We start from the raw sequence: 27,538 nt of genomic DNA, 5'->3' as shown, positions 1-27,538 counted from the left end.
CTCACTGTGGTAGCAGTCTTTTTCCCTGAGCATAGTTCCCATGGTAAGTCATTCTTTTCCTTGAAAAAATTTCAACATAAAAACCCACTTCTTGAGGTCAACCATAACAAATTTATCATTTTAGCTCCAAGAAGACATATGTGCGAAGACCTATTCCGTAGTTTTCAAAAGTAATTGACTAAGTTTCTTAAACAATGAAAGGAAGTACTGACCAAGATATTACAATACTATATATATATATATACATATATATATATATAGTCTTTATCTATCTATCTATCTATATATATAAATTGCACTTCTACATAAAAGTTCCACTGGGAAAGTGACTTGGATACAAAAAAACATGAAAGAAATGTCAGGCATTTGCTTCCTTGTTAGCATCTAAGAGCCAAAAATATTAACTCAACTGCTTCAGAATGTTAGTTATGCTATTACTACTACAGAAATGAAAATGTCAGACACATCTGATAGTCTTACTAGATTCACGGAAAAAAAGTAACATCTACATATAGCTTCCTATACTTCAAGATGCCATTAACCTTAAGTAAATTAAGAATAAAATTGTAATAATTCAAGATCTATTTCATATGTGATAATATTCAATACCACTAGCATAAGGATCCTCAGTGTATCACTGGAGAAGAATTCAACACCATTAAAAGGTACAGAATTCACCGAGCTTTTTAACATTTTATCATATTTAATTAGATATTTAATTGTACTTCTCACAAATTTCTATAGGAAGATTCAAATTAGATGCTGATACCTATGAATATCTTCAACACAGAAACTTATTTAAATCTCTGGAAATTTTAGGCCATAATTGTTATTAAGTTTTATAGAAGTTTGCATTAGGAACCTGAATAACAGTAAACATGCTGACAATCTCAGAGGTGAAAAATTAAAATATCTTTACTTGTTCTGATTTAATTTAAGGACAGACAAGCCATGATGACATGGCATGATACATCTATAACACTGCTGTGTCTGACTTTCCTTTTCTTTAGAATAAATACACAAGTAAAAAGACGATGAAGTAATAATGAGGGTTCTAAAGCAACTACTCTAGCAACTCACTGAATTCTCAGAAAATAAAATAGTACATATTTGGAATGAGGTTATAAGTTCCATGGCAAATACAGGATTTTTCTCTACAGAGAGAAGACTTCTATAGGACAGTTCATGAGCATTATACAAATGTAACCTCCAATACAAGTAAAGCACATTCAACTTATGAGTCCATCCAGTGTGACTCATCAATCATAGTTCATCTCACCCTAAGGAAAAAAAAATCCACTGGATATAGGACCTCATACTATTTATTATGTCTTCTCAGAAATGAAAATTCCATAACTATTTATTATTTAATAGACTGCCATATTGAGGAACTAATTTATTATATTTATTGATGCTAAACAATGTGAATTAATAGTAAATGCAGTAGTTAATACTGATCCCTCATGTGGATTTTGGAAAAGTATCTACTGCAGTTAAAGTTAGAATTGCTACAGCAACACATCAGACCTATACCCAAGAGCCATTCAGCTGAATTACAAACAGGAATCTACTGTGTTGTTCAAATTCAAAACTTCATGATTACAAAATTAAAACTGTTTCTCTGAATGTAATTTTATTTTTTTTAATGTGAAAAGGCAGTAACATATTTCTAGTAGCCTATAAAAATCTCACTGCTCTTTCTTTGCCAATAGTCATAGTAAAAAATAAAAATAAAAAAAAAAAAATAGCAAGAATGCTCATTGTCTGTCATTAACCTCAAAGTAGAATGAATATGAACATCAAATAACACCACTTAAATATCAGGTATATCACCCATTTTTTATAGAGGGGAAAAACAAAATGAATGCGTTCATGCACTTTAATAGGAAGGTAGCTCTATATGGTTAACATAACCTAAGAACTTAAATCTTTTCTAGTTTGGTCAAACTGTCAGTCAGGGTTCTTCCTCATAATAAGTGATCAAGAGAATAAAGCTACAGTTCCATTGTCTTGTGCAAATGCTCTAGATGGCTATACACCTTTTACAGCTGATGTCCTTCTCATCAAAAAAGTCTGGTTTGATTGTGTGCCTTTGATAAAAAGATTTAGAGATTCAGCAATTGAAATCATCAAAATTAATAGAAAGAGAACTAGTAAACGTGAGGTGCACTTTTCATTTTAATGCATTTTTATCTTTTTATTTATTTTTTTTTATTGAACTGTCTGAGACTTATCAAGCAGAAAATATAATATTTTTGCTAGGACAGAATTCTGTGAACAGACCTGATACATATGTAGTTCAATTTTTTCTTTCCTACATAGTCAGAACAGGTAAAGTAGGCATGATAAACAAGATGACATAAAGGCAAACTTGAAAATCTCATTTCTGATGCCCACAGTTACCCTATGTTTAACCTACAAATGCAGATAAACATCTTTCCAAGTAGATTTTTCAAAATCTATGTTATCCTAAGCATAGTCATATTTAAATAAAATACAATTTTATCCTAACAAGTGTTTTTTGTTTGGTTATTTTTTTTTTGTTTGTTTGTTTGTTTAGTGGTGGTGTTTTTTTGTGTTGTTGTTCTGAAGACATTATACAATCATTTACTAAAGCAAAAGGCAGCTGACAGGTTTTCAGAGATCAAGGGAGTAGGTCTTTTACTGTCTCGGATTCATTTTTCAAGCTGAAGTTACATAAAACACTGAATTTCTTAGAAACACAGTAGTAGTATGGGTGGATACTCATGTTCTTGACCTATTTAAGTTATTTGTGCTTTTTAACATTGCTATCATAAATATTATGCAAGTGTACATCATTCGTTCTTATTGAGCAGCTTGCAAACAAAACCTTATCAATAAAAAAGGGAAAAAAACAGCAACGTAAACTGATGCAAAATGCTTTATATCAACTTCCTTCACATTTTGCTATCTTAATTGTGCAGCAAAGCAGCATTTCAGCATAAAAACAAGCAATGTTAACAAGTCTGTTTCTACTTAACCACTTTCCTCATTTCAACTTTTTAACAGTACAAAGAGAAGCACAAGCCATACAAAGAATACAAGTCTTCCTATAAAAGCTGTTTCGCAGTTTGACTGTTAATGCATAAGAGGCACATGGCATTTTCTGCAAAACGTCAATTTTAATTGGTATCTTTTGCTTAATAATGACTCAAAATATTACATCTCTTGTTAAACTGAAATCTTTCTATTTATTGGGAAAATCTACAAGAAAGACTGATTTTGGATAAAAATATTTAGAGACTGAATGTAAACATGACACAAGGACAATCACTTTTCAATATATTATCAAAAAGTCTTGCCTTCTACATCTCCTATATGATCCATATACACAGCTTAATTGTAGCTAATTAAGCTGTCACTATGCACACACTGTGTCCATCAGAGGTCTAAGTAGTTGAAAATCGCTGAAGGCTAAGCTATTTACAACCACCATCCCCCCCCCCCCCCTTTTTTTTTCCCTCCCTGAAAGAAAACACTACAGCATTACATAATTGCTTTACAATGTCTATTGTGGAAGATTTCATGAGGAACATAAAAGTTTGTGTGGAGGGCTGTTGTCTGTAAAGGGAGTAAGGTTACAGATCAACAAGCAAATTTTACAAGGATTTTCATTATCACCAAGAGGGCACTTTGGTTAACCCTTTATCAATAAAACTTTGCCACAGGAATACAGCAATTTTCCAGTTTCAGAGTTTCCCTTTGCTTGTCCCAATAGCTTCACTTTTTCATAATCCTGTTCATTTTGAAACATTGCCCACTCTGTATCACTTAGAGAAATATATGTGAAAAAACGTAATCATAAATATTCACTGCTTTCATGCACAGAACATGACTAGAAACTTAATACTGTGTCAGCAGACTGTTTCAGAACTGCATCCACACACTCTCTGATTATATGTAAACTTGCTGCCTCACCCTTAAACATTTTCTTCTTCAAAGCAGATACCAAAGAAAAGAGTTTGTTCCCAGTTTCTTAACATCAAAGAGAGTAGGTCAAATTAATCCCTAGTGTAACTCAGTGAGATCAGTCCCTGGTCTTATTCCCTGAGGAAAGCGTTATTCCAAAACATACATTTAATTAATATACTCTCTCATCTACAGGTTTCTACAGGGCTTTTAAACCCTTGCTTGTGACATACTCTTTGCAAATTATGTAAAAGATCCCATCTATTCTGGCACTTTATTAATGTTAGAAAATAATTTTTAGAAGTATGTTTAAAATATTTCTACAAATACAGGAATAACATGGAGTGTCTGCGCAACAGTGGAATGATGCAACTAATCTAAGCAAAAACCATAGAAGTAGCTTTGGAGTCTATGGCACAGTATGGAAAAGTGGTGGGAAAGAAGGAAAACCTCAGGCTTGCTTGGGACTCTGGAACTGTATAGGCAAATACATATATATGACCATTGATCCTATCCCATCCATGTTAATAATTTAAAGCAAAGCTCCTATTAGATAAAATGTCAGAGTCAAGGTTTTTGCGAAAATGGATAAAAGTTCTCTCAGGGCTCTCACTCAGAGATTAGTATTGAATGCATTTAAGCATTTATAAATCCTCCTTAAAACACCATCTTGGGTGTAATGCATAAACAAAGGAAAGATGCACAGAAGTTTTTATTGAGTCAGACCTCACATAAGGAAAATAGCAGCCAGAGAGAGAGAAATGAATGGAACAGTAATGGAGAAGAGTAATATAATCTCCTAACTGGGTTTAGCTTCTTTAAATTAGAAATCAGCTTCAGTGAATGCCTGTTTAAAATCCTTTTAGATCCTCTGCATCCATTTACCCTTTCTAGCTCTGAAGTACAGTGATGCTGGACAGCAGAGACATTAATATTGTAGACTATAATTTGCAAATGTGTGTTTTCATGGAAATTTCCTCAACAAATAAACCCAAATATGCCCATGCTCCATGGTTAGAATTAAGCCAAAAATATGAAGAATTGAAAAAAAAAGCAAAACAATAACACCAATAATGAACAAATAAGTCACAACAGGACATATTTCTGAATGGGATTCCTCTGAAAGATTGATATGATGAAATAAATGAAAAATGAGCATATTTTCAATGATTCTAAAAGAAACCAGCACCAGTATACAGCCTCCAAATATTGTTATAGAAAAAAAAAAAGAAAAAAAAAAGAGAGAAAGAAAAAAGGAGGGAGAGAGCACTACTACTCAGAAACTTTAGAAGATTATACCTAGGCAAGTTTGTAAAAGCTTAGAATTTTCACCTTGAGCAGAAAAAAAAAAAAAAAAAAAAAAGAGGTGAGATCTAAAAAAAAAAAAAAAGAAAGAAAAAAAAAGAAAGAAATGTGAACTCAGTATACATAAAAAAAGAATAAATAATAATAATCCAAAAGCAACTGCAATTCTCAGAACTCCAGCTACCTATATTTCATCAAATGTCTACTTTTAGGACCAGAAACTTTTTCTCAAAAGAATAAAGTAGTAGAAGACCCTGTAGCCACAGCCAATGTTCCTAGCATGGTGTTTATCAGTTGACACTAATTCCAAATGAAGAAGAACTTTGTTGAAACTTGGACTTTATCCTCTGTTTTGTACTTGCTCTGTAGATAGCCAGCTGAACTGAATGACAAGCCATGCTAATGCAAATGCCTTTGATTACAAAAGCATCCATCAGGTCAGAAGAAAACCTCAAAAATCAGGAATTCGTCGTCTGGAACCATTTTAAATGACTTTTCTTTTTCCGCAGATGATAATAAAATGACTTAATAGAACATGCGCTTTATGGTGTGATGTGATCTTTTAGCAAGAAGATCATGCCAAACATCCCATAGTTCATTATTTTTGGTGTGTGCAGACTTTTTGCATTAGAAAAACTCTATCCCTATTGTACTATATTTTCAGCTGCTTAGGTTCCTAAAGTACAATGCTTTTTTAATTTTTTTTATTTTTTTTTTTGGGGGGGGGGAGGGAGGATCAAAAGTAATTAAGAACTTGAAAGCAAAATTATGCTGATGCCTTTAGAATTTCTCTCCAACAATTTAAGTGATCTTGCAACATATAGCCAGTTCTTAGCACAATCTGCTTTAAAATACAATTCATCATTTGCAAAACCATTGTAAGATACAGCATTTATGTGCTTTTGCAATATAAATGGAGGTAATTTATTGTAGAAACAGTAAATTTGTATTTTCTTTAATGTTTTGTTTTTCTCATTGAGAAACAAAACCCACCAGAATGGCAAATCAAAACTCACTGTGCAGAGAAAGTTTCATCGGCATCATGGAAAATAAACGGTTATCATGGTCCTGGAATTTTTCTCTTTTCAAGGGATAAGCTTTATAATCTTATCTTCGGCTTAAAAAACTAAGCAGCAGCTTCCAAAGACCACAGAGCAGATAGCTTATTCTAACCATGTTCTCATTTGGGTGAGATCCTAGATAGATTGCAGTCAAGGGGGAACTATTCCAAAATACTTCAAGGAAGGAAGCTTTGAGCCCTGGTGTGAAGGATTACTCCACAAGTAGTTCCACTGGTCAGCAATTATGCAACAGCAGCAAGACTGGTAGAAACTAGTCAAAAAGCTCTTCTCGATTCCCAAGGAAAAATAACTGTGTTTGTTTGGCATGAAGTAAAATTTTACAAAAATTATTTGGACTCTAAAACTTAATTCTGATTCTGACTTTCTGGATGACCTTGGGTGAATTTCAGACTCAATATATCTCAGCTCCTCCTGTACTAAAATGAACATAGCATAACTTACCCGTCTCTGTAAATCTTCATGCTGCTTAGATGAAAGGCATTTTGCAACGTAAGTGCAAACTCTTGTTATTTATTAAAGCAGATATGTACCACAGGCTCTCACTTAATGTTGTTAGGGCCACCCTTTACCTTTAAATCCAGCAAGAGAATTATTGGTTAACGACCGCATCACCTCTGTCAGAAGTATAAAGGCAACAGAAACATGCCTGTGCCTTACAAATCAGCCATGTTAAATTATGAGTTGCATAATTTTATCTATCTATCTTAATGCACCCCTGATTTAGTAGTTTCTCACAGTCTTACATAGGTATGCTTACATTAGACAATCTGAATTCCTGTGGGTGGTATGCTGACACTAGAGCTGAGGTGCTCTCAGCTTTAGTTTATAAGCTACTCAGAGGTTACTACAAAATCAGCTCTTCCTTCCTTACATTGGGGCTTTTCAACTCATTGCAAACACAGGTTCAGATTTCCAACCCAACAGGCAGGACTAAAAAGTAAAATATTGTTTTAAGCTGTAAATACCTATAGTAGCCACCCTGTTAAACTTTATAGAAATCTACAGCATCCGGGGTGCTATTTGCAAATTCATTTCTGAAAAAAAAAAAAAAAAAAAGATTTACACTGACTTCAATGACACCACATCAAGAATGATGTGCTGTTATTACCCACTTGCAAATAGAAAAGACTGAAAAGATACAACAATAGTTACTAGAAAGGAAAAGTAGCCAGTTTAGAATCTTTTCCTTACAGCATAAATGAAATAAATTTTCCTGTTATTAATGTGATCTGTTCTTTGGTGTTGAACGTGACAATTTCGTAAGTTACCAAGATTCATCTCAAAAGTAACAAATGCCTAATGAACTCTATTTGCAAGTTGTTCAAAAATATCACTGAGTTTGGAAGACAGCAAGGCAGTGACTGACTTAAAAATTAATATATCTTGGCAAGAAGTGATAAAAAGAATGATATTGAGCTAGAAAGTAACAATCTATCTGCATCGGGTTATATCAATTCATATGTTGATGTATTTAATAATCAAATTTAGATGTGCTATGAAGGAAATACACTATTTCCTGCTAAAATCAGTAGACTGGGAGACCAAAAATGAGAATTTTAAGTGTTTGTTGACTGAAAAGTGTTGTATTAGCAGTAAATAAACTGAATGACTAATTAGACTTGTCACAATAGGACAGGAGCAAATTGTCACACACCCAGTATCAAGACACGTATTTTTTCTGTTGTTGTTTTGGTTTGGTTAGTTTGGTGAGGTTTGTTTTGTTGTTTAACATGACAATAAATTGCAACTAAGGATGTAAGGATGTATATAAATGTCTTTTTAATCAAAATATTGTTACAAAAAGTAACCAGCAACCCCTTAAAGTACTGCCAAAAAACAAATTTGACAAAAAAAAAAAAAAAAAAGGCAAAAGGAGCTTTTAAGATGTTGGAATTGAAAATAACGAACTCAAAATATAGCTCCTCTAAATTTACAAGTTAATAACTCCATCTATAGATTATTGTGATTTCTAAGAAAAAGAAAAAAAAAAAAAAAGCCAATTGCAACTTCCTGTGACACATTTTGTGTGTTACACAAAAGGAGAAAACAAACCAAAAAAAAAAAAAAACACAGCATTTTTTCTCACTTTTTCTCACAGCAGTTGTATCTCACTTTAAAACAAGCAAAATGTATGAGGCATACCCTAATCATGAATGTAGATCTAAAAATAACATCCAAACCCTATGAAGTCCAAAGGAAAACTAAAGCTTCATTATATAGTGGAGCTGTTGGGTAAAATGGTAGGTTTGTCTCAGGCATTTCTTTTACTGTACATTATACTTTGAAACCACTAGTATCTACTTTATTTAGAGACTGCCATTATCAAATACAGTATCTGGTCACACAAAGAAAGAGTACCAAAAAGAAAGTGCAATAGAAGTAAGAATTACTGCCTTAAAATTCTAGCATGATCTGAAATCAGGTACATAGATACTAGAATACAAAAGTATATTTGATTAAAAACTATCATTCTATGTTTTGGTGAAAGCATTTTTATCTAAAGTATATTTCAGGCAGTGCTCCCAGGCCATTGCCAGGGTAAGCCAAAGGTGTGTTTGTAAGAAACAGAATCAGACCTATCTTAAGTCAGACACCCAGGTCTCCCAAGAAGTTCACAGAGGTACCATCACTGGACCCAAATGCTTTTAACATTCCTTTATTCTCTGTTTTTTCTTTGTTGTCCTCTGGTATATTTCTAGAGCTGACATATTTGTTACCCCTTAAAGAATTAAAGCCTTTTAATTCAGATCCACAGATTTGCAAAACAATTTTTCTGCCTTCAATAATGCAGTAGCTGCCTAAGTACACTCTTCAAACTGTTACAGCATTTAAATAAAAATAAAATATTTTTTTAAAAAACAACAGGACCTATAAAAACATTATTTAGTAGAAATTTACATATCCAAGTAATCAATAAATTACCTTTTCCAGCCTCTATCTCCTGCAATTCCTGAGAATTCAGTGGATACAAATGAGATCTCTATAGTGTATCCATGTTCTCCTTTCTTTTCCTTATAAACCATGTTGATCTCAGTTCTTCCTGCTCTCTAAGCTACCTGGTAAAAAGCTATCTTTCTAAAGTTATTGTCCTTCTAGCAGATGACCCCTGATCATCTTCATCAGATGATCTTCAATGTATGATCTGTTCAGTATTGATGAAAATTGTCATCAACTGAAATAATTCAGAAAAAGAGCCCTGGGTTGTTTATAATTAAATACTAGAAAAAGTAAAGAATGAACTTTTAGCCATTTTTTCAAAAAATGTCTTTGTTGAAACAACAGTCGTAAGTTTCACAATGTAATTTGATGGACTAGTTCTCTAGACCTTTCCTTTCAAAACGAGCTTCAGAATGCAAAAATTTTTCATTGCTAGTACTGTGCCATGGGGCTGCAATTCTACACCAAGACTCAGGGGGGTGAGAAAAAAAAAAAATAAAAGAAAAAAAAAATTCAAGTAGCCTTACATTAGAAATGAAATTTGCAGTGTGTTTAAAGTATGCAGAGAAGGTTTGCAGTCTGACTTGTAAGCATAAACTGTACATATCGAGTCCTTACAGCAAGCTTTTAAAGTTCTGCAGGAGCTGCAAATAGCAGTGAGGCCCAAAACAAAGCCAAGGAACACTTGGAACTTCTGAGAAACTGAATGTCAACACAATATCATTTATGAAAGTATGCAGTTAATTCTGAGAAGCTGCCTTGCAAGTTCCAGTCCAAGCAATGACTTTAACAGGTGGCTTAACTGCTTTTCCTGCCACCCTTCTTGAACTAGTTCTATTTTGACCATTGAGTGAAAAGCAACAGCCAGTGTAAATCTCCTAATCCCTCACTCATGACATTTAAGCAGACAGTGTTGTCATGATTCACGTTAAGTTTCCATTAAAGGACTTCCCTGCTTTAAGTATTTTTCTGTGAAAGTTTACAATGCTAACACAGGAAAATCATAAACAGGCAAATGGGCTGGAACTCCAACAGGAAGCTGTCACCAAGCCTTTGTGAGACACTGAGTGTTGGATGATATCAGGAGGTTACCGATCAACAGAAGAAAAACCAGCTCCACATAAATTCTCATCTTTTCGGTCTGCATGAATTCCTGCTGTTTTCTGACATGTTTATTGTTTCAAATATTTAATATTACAGATCAGAGGAACTGAGGAAACCAGGACACTCTGGACAACACAAAAACAATCTAACACAAAGCTTATTGTCAAATAACTTTACCTTTTTTGTTTTGTTTTGTTTTCCTGTTCTGAAGCCAATAATTCCAGGTATCGATATAATTAATTGTGCGACTATGTAAGAACATATTTAGCATTCATATTACAATGGCAAAAAAGATACAGACGGCCTGCACATCCAAAAAAGACTGTTCCAGCCTTAAATTCCAACTGGGTGCATGAAATAGTCACATGCATAAATCCATTCCTACCCAGTATAGCAGTGTACTGATACTAAAACACATTCTGGAACCTCATTGACTTCAGCAGCCTGAATATCACAATCAAAATGGATTACTGATGAATTGGATCCTCATGCCACTTTTTCCATCATAAAATGTATCCCAACAGATTCAGAGGTTTAAATGACATTATGAAGATAGATATGACAAATGAAGATGGATTGCTGAAAAATCTGGTCCCCATTCATATACATAATAAACATTAGACTACAAAATGGGATTTTCTCATCATTGATAGCTCTTAAAAGGTACTTATACTCTTTTTTATTGGCTGCTGCTGTTTGCAACATCTGAAGTAATAGTTGAAAGTAAATAAATAAATAAATTCCAACTGCAGAAGGAAATACTGGATCACTACCATAATTTTAGGAATATGTGTCAATGAGGCTTACACAATCATACAAATGTCAAAATTTCAGTCAATTCAGGAGTATCTCCTTTGATTCTACTCAGGAATATCCGATTTATTAGCATCTGGCAATTGATATAATTTGGTAAAACAAATTATTAACCTGACCAAAACCTATGCTTAATTTATGAAGCATGATGAGTTAACAATCAGATAAGATTAGAAGTAAGCTTCTTCTACTGTATTCTACTTTATCAAAAAACACTAAGGTTGTGAGACAAGGGGATGAAAGCCCTAGTATTTTTCTTGCATACAGAGAATTCTTTTTGTTTCAAGTTCATGCATACTTCAAACTGTGTCATAATCAAATATGAAGGAAAGCGTAAACAGTTTTAGTAAATCTGTAGATGTCTCTAATATCCATAGCTATTGGAGAATGGACACATCTCTATGAGTAAAGTGGTCATCTGATTCTTCCCATACCATTAAAAATAAATGAATAATAAATAAATAAATAAATAAATAAATAAATAAATCTCTTTTTTTGTTGTTGTTGCATCTCAGGATCTATTCAAGTAACTCAAGGACTTGATTCACCTCTCTATTTGCTTCAGTTTCTTCTAACCAACAATCCAATACTATCTTTTTAATCTTTTGCTTAAACATGGAATTTCATAGTCTCTAACATGGTTTACCATTTAAGCTCCTTAGACACACAGGAAGTGCAGGATGGCTGGTTGAATAAATGTCTTTAAAATCAGAAAAGAGATCATTCCCATCATTGATGGGAAGCGAAAATTATATCAGCCCAATTTATGCTTGCTCAGTCAGAAAGATATAATCAGTTCCTCAAACTTAAAGTCAGGACAATACAATACAAACCTAGCACCAAAGTTTTTTTGTTTGTTTTTTAAAGTAATTTATCTTAGTAGTTTTTAGTTATTTATGCAGAGCAAATTTAAAGAAAAATTATTATTTTTTCATTTTTATCATAGAGGCTGTTATAGTAATATAATTGTCAAGAAACATATGGATGTTACATTCAAACCTCAACCACGTGGCTTCTTGCAAAAGGCTACAGTGGTGAGGAATATTTTGACTATATAGCATTTCTTGAATAAACAGGAACAAAAGACCTTTTCCTGATAAGACTATAAATCCAGAAATGTTGATGATGATATAGCTTAGCAACAGATGAAAGAGGATTAATTAGAAATTTATATCTTTATATACATATATATTCTACTTAGAGCATCCATTCAGTAATGTATCACATGCATCTAGGATAATGAGAACAAGTCAAAGTAATACTGTATAGAACCAGAGCAAAGTTTTTATTGTGTGCTCAATGCACCAAAAAGTATAGAGCTTTAGCAGAGACAAAAAACAAACAAACAAACAAACAAACAAAAAAACTTTCAATTGGCTTGCACAAGCAGGAAAATTGTCTTCAAGCTAATTTATGCTGCTTCAAGGGCGGTTATGAAAAAGTAACTGTTTTTCCAATTGATTTTTTGTTTATCCTCCGCAATAGTTATTGTTTCCCCATAGGACAATATTGTATATAACCACAGATCCTTCTCGTGCTTTGTGTCTAAGTCCATAGGCCTACACAGAGAAGATCAGTCAGCCTAAATCTGAGTCTAAAATATGATCAAAACAAAATGTACACACACAAAAAATCAAGTTCAAAACCACAAGAATTATTAGTTCTGCTTGTCAATTACATTTTAATAGTATTTACGAGTCTAATTCTGAAATTGTTGTGAAAACTATCTGGCAAAAAAAAACTAGCTATAACTTATCAGGGAAAAACACACAAAAATGTAAGCAATCTTGAGTGATTCTCAACAGCTGCATTTTAAAAACAGGATCACAATTGCAAGTGCATAAACTCTGATGAAAACACTGATTTATTTTTAAGTATGTTGTACTTGGAAAATCATTATGAACTAAAACAAGGCAGAGCTGAGCAATGGAAAAGAAACTAAAAGAAGTCCATATGGGTTTCCATCTTTTCACATTTTTCCCAGACAGATCCTGCTGCCCTCACTGTTCCTTTCTGTGCCCCAAAGGGACTTTCCCTCCCTCTCTTGTATTCACGCCACCTTCAGTACAGAACTCAAAGATGTGACTCCCTCCCTTTCTCTCCCTTAGGGCTGATTACCCATTTGCTTCTCATTCAGATCCTTCCCAAAGATAAATAAATAATAAATAAAATAAATAATAAATAAAATAAATAAATAATTTTTAAAAAGCTGTGTGGAAAGCACCTGGTAACAGTCAGTAGGAAATATGTTATTTTTCATCTGTTGGAACTTCATCTCCTTCTCTGTCAAAAGCGTGACTCCCTGCTGAATGTCTGCATCCACTTGGATGGGATTGAAGACAGAAGTCTCCGCTGAAGATGGGCCCATTAATAAACAGGGTTCTCTCTTAGTAAAACAAGGTGTCCCTTCTCCTCCCTGTGTTTTTGAATATGCATAGCTGTCATGCTCAACGTTTCCTCTGAAGAAGTGCAAGTGTATTTTAGTAATATTGTAGGAATGCCTAAAGTACCAGGGTCTGCAAGGGATTCAGTTAGCTTTCAAGCACATCCCCCTTGACTCCGTGAAGCCAAGGAGAACTTTTAGTCCAACAGACATCACTTAGTGTATTTAAGGCATCTCTAAGGCTAAAGCAGAGGAAGAACTCTCAATTGTTTTCTTATGGTATCTGTCTGTTCCTTCTAAGACCCATTTTAAACACAAAAACTGGTGTCTCAAATCCTGCCTTTAGAAAAGAGACACTGTGAAAGTAATCTCATATCCAGTACAGTACAGCATCACAAAATATGTATGATCCAATAAACAGATAAGTTGCTGTATATCTTAATTTAAAAATAAATACCTAGGTTTCTGCTGGAAAATAATTACTCTAATGTGTAATTTTATGTTGTCAGCAATGAGAAAAAACATTTATAAATTAAAGACATGAAAATACCAAATTGTGTAAGGAAAAGAGATCATAAAACTGGGTTTCTTGTTAAAAAAAAAAAATGCTGGCTTCATCAGAGAGTATCAAATGTACAACAACAAAAAAATCAGACTCAGAGAGAAAGAGAAAGAAAGAAAGAAGGAGGAAATGGAAGAAGGAAAAAGAGAAACAAGAGCTTGCCTCTGTAAGAAATTCTCTGTGGTATCTCAACTAACATATATCCGTAACTGCAGTCCTCTCTTTACTGTTCATGGAACTGCCAACGTGAAACAAGTCAGCAATTGGCAATAATGCAGCCTGATGAATAATAATCTGCTGTACAGTTTCAGAAAGGAAGAATACTGAGAAAGACAATAGGGAAAAAGTAAATCCAACAGAAAGCTGAGGATACAGGGTTTGTTGTTGGCAACCCACTGCTGTACCTCAGGAGAAAACTGCTTTCTCGCTTGCTTCACTAACAGCAACAGACATGCACAAACAACAGTAAGAACAAGAAACACTTGAAATTTTGCCTCAACACCATACTTCTGGGTGGTGGAAAAGTGCCATGATATGAGATGGGCAGCCAGAAGGTGCTTTACATTGTGCAGCCCCAAACACCGCGTGTGAGATACTAAAAGACCTCAGCTTCTGCCGAAATAATTTTCAAGCACTCAGGATCAGGCCTCTGGCTGTCCAGTGCCAGATGTTACACAACACATTCCTGGAACAAGATCAGCATAGATGAGAAATGCTATGTTTAGGACAAGACATAATGGGTTATGAATCAGGAGCACTGAAGACAAGAAGCTATTCTCTGTTCAAAAAGACGTATTTCCAACATGTATTAAACACACCAGTAAAATAGTGACTGCAGCTTTGAAAATATCACTGCAACCATTTATTCCACTTAACGTACCACCTGTATGACAGAAAACAAAAATATGTGAATACAAATGGAAAGTAAAATTTTACCACAGTTAAGTATACCACACACAGAGACATTTTCATACAACATTATCAGCCAAAATAAGAAATGTCAAAAATTATAATGTCAGTGAAATCTACTAATAAAGTTATATTTCATCAAGGCTAAATCCAGTGGAGACAGCAATAAAACCCTGGTAAACAACCTTAAACTAAGCTTCAAAAAAAAAAGTACTATTTTTATTTCATTCTTTTTGCAGTTAATTGGAGGACCAAATTAAGGTAGTTTAAGTCATCTAGCTACCTACAAAGCAGGTGCAATCAAGTGGCTAAATCCTAAAGTACAGCTGTGCAATTAAATAGCAGACATAAATTTGTACCTACAAAATTTGAAATCATCTTTCAAAAGCAGGACCTTGACTTGCAAAATAAGAGATCCTTATACTTCATGGTCAGGAGGCTTTTCTGTTCAAAAGAAATTTGAAACAAACAAATAAAATAATTAAAAATGAAAACAACTTGTGAGAGATACATTAGTAACAGGTATGATTTTTTCAATTCTCTTTAATCTGCTGTGTAGCTTTATAATTAGATAGATCTGATCCAAGTGAGGCTGATTAATCCATAAACCTGATTAAAGGAAAACTTTAATTGAGGTTTCTACTCTCTGCTCTTTGAATCAAGTTATTAAATTAATTTCTCCTATACCAGCTCAGATGTAATATGCTTGCCTTTTAAGACAGCAGATTTATAAAACTATGAATGTTTCTAGAAGTCTCTGGGCAAGTTCAAACATGTGCTGCCATCCAACCTGAAGTTGAGCAGGAGCCCCACCCCCAAAAAGAAAAAAAAAAAAAAAACAAAAAAAAAAACAGCCATCCCCAAATCTCAGTTAGATCAGAACTCTGAAGTTATATGGGGAGGCTAACTATGGAGTCTATTTGGCTATTCTTCCTTCCTAGATCTTTTCTTGATATAGGTCTTTGAACTTCTGCCCATGCTAAGCCTGTGAATCAGTGTCATTTACAGCACTCATTAAGATAATTGAATATGGTAAAGAGGAAACATATACAAGAGATTTTATGTAGAGAGGAGATTTATATATATATGTATATATATATATATTAATATATATTATTATATTATATATTATATATATTATATATTTTTGATATATATATATAATTAGTATATATATAATATATAAAATATAACACAACTGACCATCTCAAGCTTAAGATGAAAAGGAAAAAGGTTTTTTGTGAAAAGGAAAATTAAACTGCACAAATATTTCTTTGTCTTACTCTCATTTTGTCTTCATGTTTAATTTAAAAAATAGTTTTATGTACTTCACCAAAACATAAGAGAAAACCACAGATTTATAGCATGTTGTATAAGAGTAGATATGAGGACTGCAGATCAGAATGGTTAAAACAACATTGCTTAAAAACAACTCTCCAGTGATAGTCAAGGGTTTTGGCTTAAAACACTTCCATGTTTAAACCAAAAGAAAAGACTAAATATTTACTGAAAAACTAAAAGAACAGCACTAGCTCAGGCCTCGTTTCTGCAAACCACCTGTCTGTGAATAGTACCATTGCTTATACACTAAGTTATTGTCATAATTGTATGATCAGGGGCCAAAATAAGTATAATTATGCTACACTGTTTAAAAATCCTGGTTTTGATATGAAAAACATGCATATAAATTGTTAAACTAGAAGTGGCTACATATAAATAATTGATGCAGAAAGATGGAATTTTGAGTCTTCAAAGTTTTTTTTGTTTGTTTTGTGTTTTTTTTTTTAGTATACATATACATTTTAACTTACATATTTTTTTTTTATTGTGCAGAACAAGATGAGAGAATAAAAAAATTCAGATAAGAGAAAAAATAGTTAAAGAATATTCAGCCTTTGTGGTGACAAGATATCATTCTTTTGAGAAAAGGCTTTGATTATCAGATGAATGTCTAATGGAGAGTGCCCTTAAAGAAGCATTTTTTCTCAAGATAATTTCTGTTTAGAGAAAATAAAACTTGTTTGAATGAGTGCCTTTTAGATGCATAAACCTAATAAGACACAGCTGTACTTTTTCCTTCTCCAAATAAATAAGTTTAAATCAGACTGAGAAAACAATAGTTAAAAGTCTAAAAGACAGAAAGGAGAATAAAAGGAGTTATGATGAATGCATTTTAGACCAACTTTCTCTACTAATAACCATATCACAAAACAGGTAGATGTTACTCAGGAAACAAGTGACTAACCTCTTAAGTGGTTACCCGCCTTGCTAGAACACCAGAAGCATGAAGGGCCCACAGAAAAAAATCAGGTAAAAAGTGGGATTAAAGAACAAAGAAATTTGATGCAACGTTGCAGCCACAGATATCAAGAAGTACGGTCCTTCCCTACCTGAACTGATGATGATTGCTTTGTGTATAGATGTCGTATCTATACCTGTACAGCTACACAGAGACTTGACAAATCTTACTCCTCAACCTTTGAGGAAAGGAGAAGAGGCTCTGAAAAGCCAATGAATGAAACACAGGCAAGGGAAGCTTTTATGTAAATGATACATGGGTTCCAGTCAGATCTAAATCAGGGCTGCTAAGAAAAACAGTATCCCTGAAAAACTTTCTGACAGGAATTATTTTTTTTCCTAATGAGATCCCTTGAAAAATCCAAATCGGATAGAAAAGTTTTGCAATACCAGATCAGCATTCTAGGCATTTGGCAACTATTGAGTAATCCACTCTTTAAGAACAGTACATGGCTCCTGAAGTGCACAGAGCATTTAATTAAAAGTTAATTTCTTCGACAGAAAAGTGTAAAATGATTTTTCACCTGAGCAACAAAACAAGAACCTAAATTTAAAATTATATATAAGTGAGGCTTTCAAGATTTGTCCTTGTATTTGACTAAACTTCCAGACAACAACAATTCCTAAATTTAATCATTTCCTGAATTTTGTTATCTATAGATATATACACAGGTCTATGCTTTGACAAGATGATGCAATATGTGTCCTCATTGATTTTTGCTGTGTTTGTATCAAAGATTCTTCCACTAAATAACAAATGTAAACATAACTGTTGCACAAAAGCCAACTCAATCTGAATGTCAAAATGCAGCTAGGTATCCACAAAATAAAAAGTTGATCAGTATTTGCTAAATCTGTTGTTTTGTTTATAGACCAATAATCTATTTATTTATAGCCATATATGAGAGAAGTCATAGAGATTAGTAAAAGGTAAATTAATACAGTACCAAGGACAGCCAGAAATAACTTTTATCAAGATGACACATCTCTGGTTTTGCAAAAGCTGATCATGGCTCATACTGCAGATACATCTTACAAATTCATCTTACATTTCATTTCACTGATGAAGACTATTTTTGCCAGCCACTCACACGGTAATGTAGCATTTATCATAGAAGAATTAAATCTTTTTAAACTCAGATTGATCCAAATCTCTAAAAAATAAAAAATACACCTATGATAAAGCAATGTAAAGTACTGATAAACACACAAAAAACATTTCCCTTAAGCATCATAATGTAGCAACATTTCCTATTCCAAAAGGGGAAAAAAAAAAAAAAGAAAAAAGAAACTACCATGTAGGTGTGTGGGTAAGATCAATAATGAGGTTTGAGATGAAAATATACTTTTTGAGTTTTACTTGAATGTGGGAGCACACAAATACATTTTGTACTTTAATGATCTGTAATGATCTCATTTAACTGGAAATATCCAACAGAACTGTAAGACTAAATATTCTAGATGAAAACAATTGCATCTGCAAGGCTTTTTACTATAAGACTACATTCAATTTAAAGCAAAACAGCATTGGCAGAATTTTAATATTTGAATAAGCAGAAATCAATTACAGAAATGCTTTAGTCAGAACCATGAGTTAAAATTAAACAGCATGTTTTGTTAACTCTGTTACCACTATCTTATACATATACTGGGTGCACCTACATTACCATTTTAATTTGAGGTTGTCCCTATTTTCTGTACTTTGATTCATATCACAGAACATTCTCAAACAATAAAGATGAGACTCCTTTTAGATGAAGCAACACTAGAAAATATACTTCAACCACTAATGGAGTCCATTGGAGCAGATTAGAGAGAGTTGGATATAAAACATCCTGAAATATAGATAGTGTGAGTATCAAGCTCTCCACAAAGTCTCCTTCCACAGATTTTTTTTTTTCTGCTCAGCACTGTGTGGATATACATTACAATTGCTATTTAGACCACGTAAGTTATGCCTACTGTCATATGCACTTCCATTGAACTATTGCTGAATAAAATGTATAAATAGCACAGAGAACTTCCTGTTACTTCGCCCTGCTCTGTGGCTTCTAAGCTTAACACAGTGTTTTGTCTCCTGAGTACCAAGAGGACAGAGATAACCTGCTGATTCCACATTTCCAAAAACATAGTAAAACTGCATAAGCAATATTGATCCTCAGACAGTCAACTGCACTTTTCCAGCCCTTGTCTTTTACCTTTCCGGGACTGGCTCAAACATTTTTGCAGCTGTGTGAGGGGCTCAGAGAACAGCTTGATGTTAAACTAGATGATTATGCGAGCATGGTATGGTAAGTCCCAAAGCAAAGGCACATTCAGTCATGAATGCCTGAGCCTAGAGTCCTCTCCCAGCTACATGTGGCTCCCTGCACAAAATGCAGAGGCACTGAACTGTCATATGCAGGCATCAGGGTGAGCTGCAAAACAATACATAGAAAGATACAGGTATCTTAATCAGCCTTTCAGTTAATTCTTCAGAGGAATTTGTTTTTTTCACTAACCATCCAGAAGCTTAGGATGCTAATTTAAGTTGAAGCTTGAAACAAACGTTCACTTTTTTTTTAAATACCGGAATACTTTGTTAGGTGCCTAAAGTATGCAGTCAAAATACAGCTCATCATGCTTGACCCAAATTGCATTTAATTCAAAAAGAAAGCCTATCAGTGGTATTAATGGCCTTGAATACATTGTATATATCCATATACTACTATGTTAAGATAGAGTAGCCAAAAGTAATCAAATTAGTTTAAGGAAAGATGTCATCTACTTTCTCTGTACTGAATTGTGAGGTCAGGGGAACAGACGTCTGACATTTGGAATCACTGGAGCCAGTAGAAAATTGTCTTCCCTTCTTCTCTTTTTTATACATGCTAGGAATCTGGTAGTGTTGACATTTGGAAAAGGCAAAAGTCTGCTTCTTTCTAATTCTAATAGACTGGGTCAATAACCTGACTATCTTGATAAGCATTCCAATTATGGATCAGTAGTTCTAAATAAATCTCATAAGGATCTAGATAGGGAATTCAAAGCTATACAGGGCACAAACTTCCAAATAATAAATTATATCTAAAATAACTCAGAAGATCATTCCAGACAAGATTTAAAATGTTCATAACTTAATAAGACATTTTTGTTTAAAGGTTTAATGAATGAAATGTAAGATACTGGCAGCTTTGCCTCATTCCATTGCTGTGAGATCAGTGGAATTAAATGGACAGAGGTGGGGGGACATGTATTTCAACTGATGTAACCATGAGAATTAAAAGTACCTTATGAATATGGTTAGCACAGTTTTCATTACACTGTATATATTTGGCTAAACACGTATTCAAGTTCCAAATATACCACTTAACCATACTACAGATCTCTGCAGATCCTCCAAGGTCAGTATAACTCAAACTTTCCTATTCACACAACTATCCTCTTGAATCAGACTGATCAGTTACACTCATTAACAAAACTGCACTTCTTGTGTTTGGTATTGTGTTTCCAGTGTCGGCAATTTCCATTCCTATCAAGCCTGCCTGTCACCATTTTTCCTATCTCTGTTAAATACACAGTTTCTAATACACTGTTCTAAAAGCAGGGCAATGATTTGAGACAGCATGGTAAAAATAATTTTATAATCTGCCTTAACACACACTGAAATGCATTGAAAATCCATTCAGAGTCTGTTAATATTTAGCCTCTACAGAAATGAATTTCGTAAGTGTTCAATACAGTTTATCTCTGTACAAACTGATCATAAGATTTTTCACATTTAATTTTAAAGCACTGCTTATCAGCAAGATGACGTATATCACGGGCTCCTCTAACCAAACACAAGAGACTGATTCTGACCTCACTTAGACTGATACTAACTTTAAAAAAATGAATAAGGTTTTGTCATCACAATCTAGGCAAAAGAAAAGATGGGCAGAGCCTATATCACTACCTTGCCAGTGCCAGTGTTTCTATGACACTGATCATCAAAAGACCTGATAAATGAGATTATTTATCACTTGCAGCATCAGTTTTCTTCTGTTCCTTTAGTAAATGTGAATCAATTACCAAGATGTTTTCTACCAGTCATAAACCTATATTGGAAAACAATGTAAAATTTTTACAAATTTCTTAAGTTCAGCCCAATATGTGACAAATTTCTTTGTGCTGGAAGAACTCTAAAAATACTGACTCCAGTTTCTACTGGGATGGCAAGTAGAAAGAGGTGTCAAATATCACTGGACAAATGGAACAGTTAGGAATGACAGGCAGATTTTTTTTTTTTTTTTTTTTTTGTGAGAAAGAAGATGCACAAAACAAGGGAGTGCATCTTGTCTATCAAGATAATCCTGTGGAAAGTTCTGTGGATTATTTTATATATCTGCACAAAGACAGCAAGCCTCTTGGGATGTCTCTCATCATAAGCCTGCTAATTCTACTTCAATAGTGCTTGCCAAGAACAGTCTCCCCTGAAACTTTTACTTATGACAAAATCAGGCAATACACATTACTTAATGTACATTGCAGATTTTAAAACCCGTCCTGTTTGCTGTAAAAACAAAGGTTTTCTTTGTATTTTAGAACAAAGCACATCACCATGATTCTACACTGAGGGCAACATATATCTAGCAAAATTAGCCCACAGATCTCAAATGACTCTAAAAGCACATCTCAAGAATTCAAATAACCTCTATTTTTCTGTGGTAACAGATAATCATGAGCAAGCACACTTGAAATATCCACTTTCAGAGAGCAAGCTGAATATTTTGCAATTTAAGAATGCAGAAGGAAAGCTCCCTCCATCCTCTTTTCTGAGACAGAAACTTAGTACTTCTAAGAGCTGGCAGAGAAGAAATTACAAACATTTGCACTCACAATGCTTTTTTAAAATAATTTAAAATAATTTTAAAATAATTTAAAAAAGGGGGAGGGGGGAAGGGCTAGGGGTGGTCTTCTCACCCAGAACTACAGGGCCCTCAACAGGGAAAATGTGAAGGAAGAAAAACTTTAGGAGTAAAACCACAGATAATTAAGAGGTCAAATAATTGTAGGCAAAATATACATATACTTGTATATATAAAATCTGTGTTTGAAATGCAGCAATTTAAGTGGAAGACTGAGAATTAGAACATGTTTATCCTGTATGAATTTTAATAAACTTTTGTCTGCTTTTCCACAAATATATTCCCACTCTTCTTTAGAAACAAGTCTGAGCACACTTTGAAATTCTCTACGCTGTGAGCAACATGCATACTTAAAATTTCAGCTTGCTACATTTTGGTTATTTCTTTACAATTGCATTAGCTAATGTTATTGCTTCTGTTCTGTGATTCTATGAATGATCCCTGAACTGTGACACCTGACTGTAAGAGACTAAGCAAGCAAAATCACCTTCATGCACAAACCTGAGGTGTGCTTCTACAACACCTTCAACAGATTTAGCTGATGCCTAACACGTGGATGCCCATGTGAGACCTCCTGCTTCTATCAACACTTTTGGCATACCACTCTTTCTGGTAACTGATAGGCAATGCTAGGCTCTGGAGGGAATGGTAACCTTGGTAGATGTTGATCTCAACTCTTGTAGAAATTATCCTGAATTTCCAAGAAGAAACAAAGGGATGGTAAATATGAATAAGGCAAGATTCATTTTGGGGAAAATACACACTAATCATTAACTGAATTAATGTAATAATGCATTTAATTCAATGACCTTTCTCTATGTGTAATATAGTAAATTAAATGTGATATATTTGTATAAATTCAGGAACATCCTATACTTTGAGAAATGGTTACCGAATGAAATTCAGACTGCAAAATCTCAGAACTGAATATGCAAGGCAACCCTGATATATAGAATCATAGAATCATAGAATATCCTGAGTTGGAAGGGACCCTTAAGGATCATCAAGTCCAACTCTTGACACCGCACAGGTCTACCCAAAAGTTCAGACCATGTGACTAAGTGCACAGTCCAATCTCTTCTTAAATTCAGACAGGCTCGGTGCAGTGACCACTTCCCTGGGGAGCCTGTTCCAGTGTGCAACCACCCTCTCTGAGAAGAACTTCCTCCTGATGTCAAGCCTAAATTTCCCCTGCCTCAGCTTAACCCTGTTCCCATGGGTCCTGTCACTGGTGTTAATGGAGAAAAGGTCTCCTGCCTCTCGACACCCCCTTACGAGGAAGTTGTAGACTGCGATGAGGTCTCCCCTCAGCCTCCTCTTCTCCAGGCTGAACAGGCCCAGTGCCCTCAGCCGTTCCTCGTACGTCTTCCCCTCCAGGCCTTTCACCATCTTCGTAGCCCTCCTCTGGACACTCTCCAACAGTTTCATGTCCTTTTTATACTGTGGTGCCCAGAACTGCACACAGCACTCGAGGTGAGGCCGCACCAGCGCAGAGTAGAGCGGGACAATCACCTCCCTTGACCTACTAGCGATGCCGTGCTTGATGCACCCCAGGACACGGTTGGCCCTCCTGGCTGCCAGGGCACACTGCTGGCTCATATTCAACTTGCTGTCTACCACGACCCCCAGATCCCTCTCTTCTAGGCTGCTCTCCAGCGTCTCATCACCCAGTCTGTACGTGCAGCCGGGGTTTCCCCGTCCCAGGTGCAGGACCCGGCACTTGCTCTTATTGAACTTCATGCGGTTGGTGATCGCCCATCTCTCCAACCTATCCAGATCCCTCTGCAAGGCCTTTCCACCCTCAACAGAGTCCACAACTCCTCCAAGTTTGGTGTCATCAGCAAACTTGCTCAAAATACCTTCTATTCCTACATCCAGATCGTTTATAAAAATATTGAAAAGTACCGGCCGTAAAATGGAGCCTTGAGGGACCCCACTGGTGACCACCCGCCAGCCTGACACAGCCCCATTCACCATAACCCTTTGGGCCCTGCCCGTTAGCCAATTGCTCACCCATCGTATGATGTTTTTATTTAGCTGTATGGTGGACATTTTGTCCAATAGGATCCTATGGGAAACCGTGTCAAAAGCCTTGCTGAAGTCCAAAAAAATCACATCAGCTGGTTTCCCTTGGTCCACCATACGGGTGATCTTGTCATAAAAGGAAATCAGGTTAGTTAGGCAGGACCTACCCTTCACAAACCCATGCTGGCTGGGACCAATGACTGCTTTGTCCCCCAGGTGCGCCTCAGTAAGTTCGAGAACCATCTTCTCCATGATTTTACCAGGCACTGACGTGAGACTGACAGGCCTGTAATTGCTAGGGTCTTCTTTCTGACCCTTCTTGAAAATCGGCACAACATTTGCCAGCTTCCAGTCTACCGGCAAATGTGGGCAGGACGTATGGCAGTCTCCAATCACCTTTGCCTTTATAAGTGTAAAGTTTAAATAACCATTAATACCTTCTGCACTACTACCAAGTAGCACAAGGAGAGCACTGAAAGAAATTCGTTATTCTACAGAAAGAATGTAGAGTTTGAGTCAAGGTTTGAGAATAAAAGGAGAAACTGGGAACAGAAGGGGAATCAATTCAAAACAAAGATGATCAACAGGAAAAATAAATCTGAAATACAGATCTAATGGGTTACCACAGGACAGCTGGATGCAGTTACTGGAAAAAGAAATCATATTTGGCTAAATAGCATATGTTTTCTAGTTTGCCTATGCATTCAAATACACAACACAGGTCATGATGTATTACATTACTATAAATATCAAATATTGAGGATTCAGAAAAGAAATTTTGATATACTGGATGTGACACATTACTTTAATTCAGTCTATAATTGTCAGAACAGTACATCAGAAATCAAACAAAATTTAACAGGGGTTCATGTTGTGTCATTATTTTTTTTAGTCTAGTTACATTAATGTATTACGCTTTGAGTTTCTGACAACTCCTCTGAAAAACCCTTTTAACAAAGGGAAAAGAAAGAAAAGAATGAATTGTAATTTAATTTTAGAGCACTCCAGCTTGATTTCTAGTCCATGCTCAGATGTCTGGAATTCAGCCAGAATAAAAACTGTATTTTAGGGAAAATGAACTAATACAGCCCATGAACAGTTTATTACCCTAAACTTTAGCTGTTGGCTATAAATATTCTAAAATGTTAAAACTGCTGCTCAAGGATATTTATGTGTTGGCTTAGCTTCATGTTCGTGATGGAGCCTTGACCTATTCTCCATTTGATGAAACCAACAAAATGCTAACAAGGATTGGAGAAGCAGCTGTCCTAATGTGACATTTCTTTCAGGCTTAGTACCAATTCTACTCTAAGAAAGACCAAATACAGTTGATAAAGACTGGAGGGTGTTTTCACTTTGTCTACTATGCTTCTTCGTGAATCCAGTGAGACTACATATACTTAGCAGTGTATGTGCTTAAGAACATTTTTGGATTAGGTCCTATGTCCACAATTTTAGAGCTGTGAGAAAATTGCCAGGAAAAAACATAAATGAGTTCTGGCACAATGGACTGAACACAAGAATAAACAGGCTCACCATCATACACAAACCACCGTCCGTGGTGGCATAAAAATAAACTAGTATTTCCAGCAGTGGCTCATTATGCAACACAACTGAGAATAACTTTACACTTCCACTTAATTAGGCATAGCACACAATTTTAAAAATTTGAATAACATGCTGGCTTCTTCTCTCAGTGCTCCCATTGAGGGTTGTGAATATGCTTTAGCTATTCTGGTTGCAAGTCACATAGTGGCATAAGCTAATGTAAGCTTTCCCTATTCCCCTCTCTAACCTTGAAGCAGCATTCATGATACTGCATTTGTGTAGTGAAAGATCCAGGGAGCTGATCAAGTCAAAAGCTAAGATGTAATTTCATATTACACTTATCTTGATATACCTATGGCCTACTGCCAAAATGGATAATTGTGTTCTTCTCCATGCACCATGATGCACATACCAACCTCTGCTATAGCAGAGCTATCAGCTTTGCATCTGTAGACCAAGACACATCTCACTATCCCCATGAAACAATAATCTTTCCTTTTGGTGGTCTAACTATAATGGATGAAGAGTAAGGTAAAAAACGCAGCTTGAATGGCATTTGGGGCAAGGTTTCAACCAGTTCAGCTCCCTGAGGCTGCTTTGTCATATAAACAGCAGCACTGGCACCAGCAAAGTGAGAAGGGAAGCTGTCACTGCTTTATCTTCTCTTCCTCTCACCACCACTTGGTTGCTGGAAGGAAGAAAAGGTAAAGTAGCAGCAGCCCTGATTTTGGCATAGCTCTTTCAGATATAACCAACATGGTTTAATGTTAGATAACCTAGGTACTGCGAGCAGCCTAGCTATGCAAAAGTTATCTTTTCAGATACATTTTGCAGCAAGCACTGAAGAATAGTTGCAGTGACTGCTTAACGTTGCTAGCAATGCAGGCTAGGTGCTAGATGCTTCTAGCAGAGCAGGCCTTCTCCCTGATGAGAAGGACCTGGGGGTGTTGGTTGATGGGAAGCTCAACATGAGCCAGCAATGTGCGCTTGCAGCCCAGAAAGTCAATAGTATCCGGGGCTGAATCAACAGAAGCATGGCCAGAAGGTCAAGAGAAGTGATTGTCCTCCTCTGCTCTGTTCTCATGAGACCCCATCTGGAGTGCTGTGTTCAGCCGTGGGGCCCCCAGCAGAAGAAGGATGTGGCTGTGTTAGAGCAAGTCCAGAGGAGGGCCATGAGGATGACCAGAGGGATGGAGCACCTCTACTATGAAGACAGGTGGAGGGAGTTGGGGTCGTTTGGTCTGGAGAAGAGAAGGCTCTGGGGAGACCTTACATTGGCCTTGCAATACCAAAAGGGAACCTACAGAAAAGCTGGAGGGGGACTCTTCATCAAGGATTATACTGATAGGACAAGGGATAATGGCTTTAAACTAAAAGAGGGGAGATTTAGAAAATAATTTATTCCTTATATCTATTCTGTGAGAGTGGTGAGGCACTGGCACAGATTGCCTAGAGAAGCTGTGGATGTCCCATCCCTGGAAGGGTCCACAGTCAGTTTTGAATGGGGCTTTGAGCAATCTAGTCTAAAGTGTCCCTGCCATACCACAGTGTTGGAACTAGATCATCCTTAAGGGTCCCTTCCAACCCAAACCACTCTATGATTCTAGATAGCATCCACAAGTTTTTAATCTTACTTTTCATAACTAAAAACTTTGCTGCATTGTGGCCATAGAGAAGAGAACTAATACCTGTTTGATGTGGAACATTTAGTGTTTTCTGTTTTTCTCATTTTCTACTGTGCTATGTTTTCCTGTCC

At 35.4% G+C, this 27,538-nt stretch overlaps 1 protein-coding gene across 6 annotated transcripts in view; it reads right to left on the bottom strand.

Moving 5' to 3' along the window:
* Positions 1-27,538, bottom strand: part of BBS9 (Bardet-Biedl syndrome 9) — a 317,920-nt gene that overhangs the window by 83,410 nt on the left and 206,972 nt on the right. The window contains exon 23 of one of the 6 annotated variants that reach the window (XR_011092535.1): positions 15,389-15,469. The exons of the other annotated variants lie outside the window; for them this stretch is intronic. The gene's annotated coding sequence lies outside the window, so the exon portion shown is untranslated. The remainder of the gene's footprint in view (positions 1-15,388; positions 15,470-27,538) is intronic. 6 annotated transcript variants of the gene reach the window in all.

This window comes from Anas acuta, chromosome 2, assembly GCF_963932015.1.
Source record: "Anas acuta chromosome 2, bAnaAcu1.1, whole genome shotgun sequence".
In the NCBI taxonomy this organism is placed as follows: Eukaryota; Metazoa; Chordata; class Aves; order Anseriformes; family Anatidae; genus Anas; species Anas acuta.
This window is presented reverse-complemented; position numbering and strand designations above follow the sequence as displayed.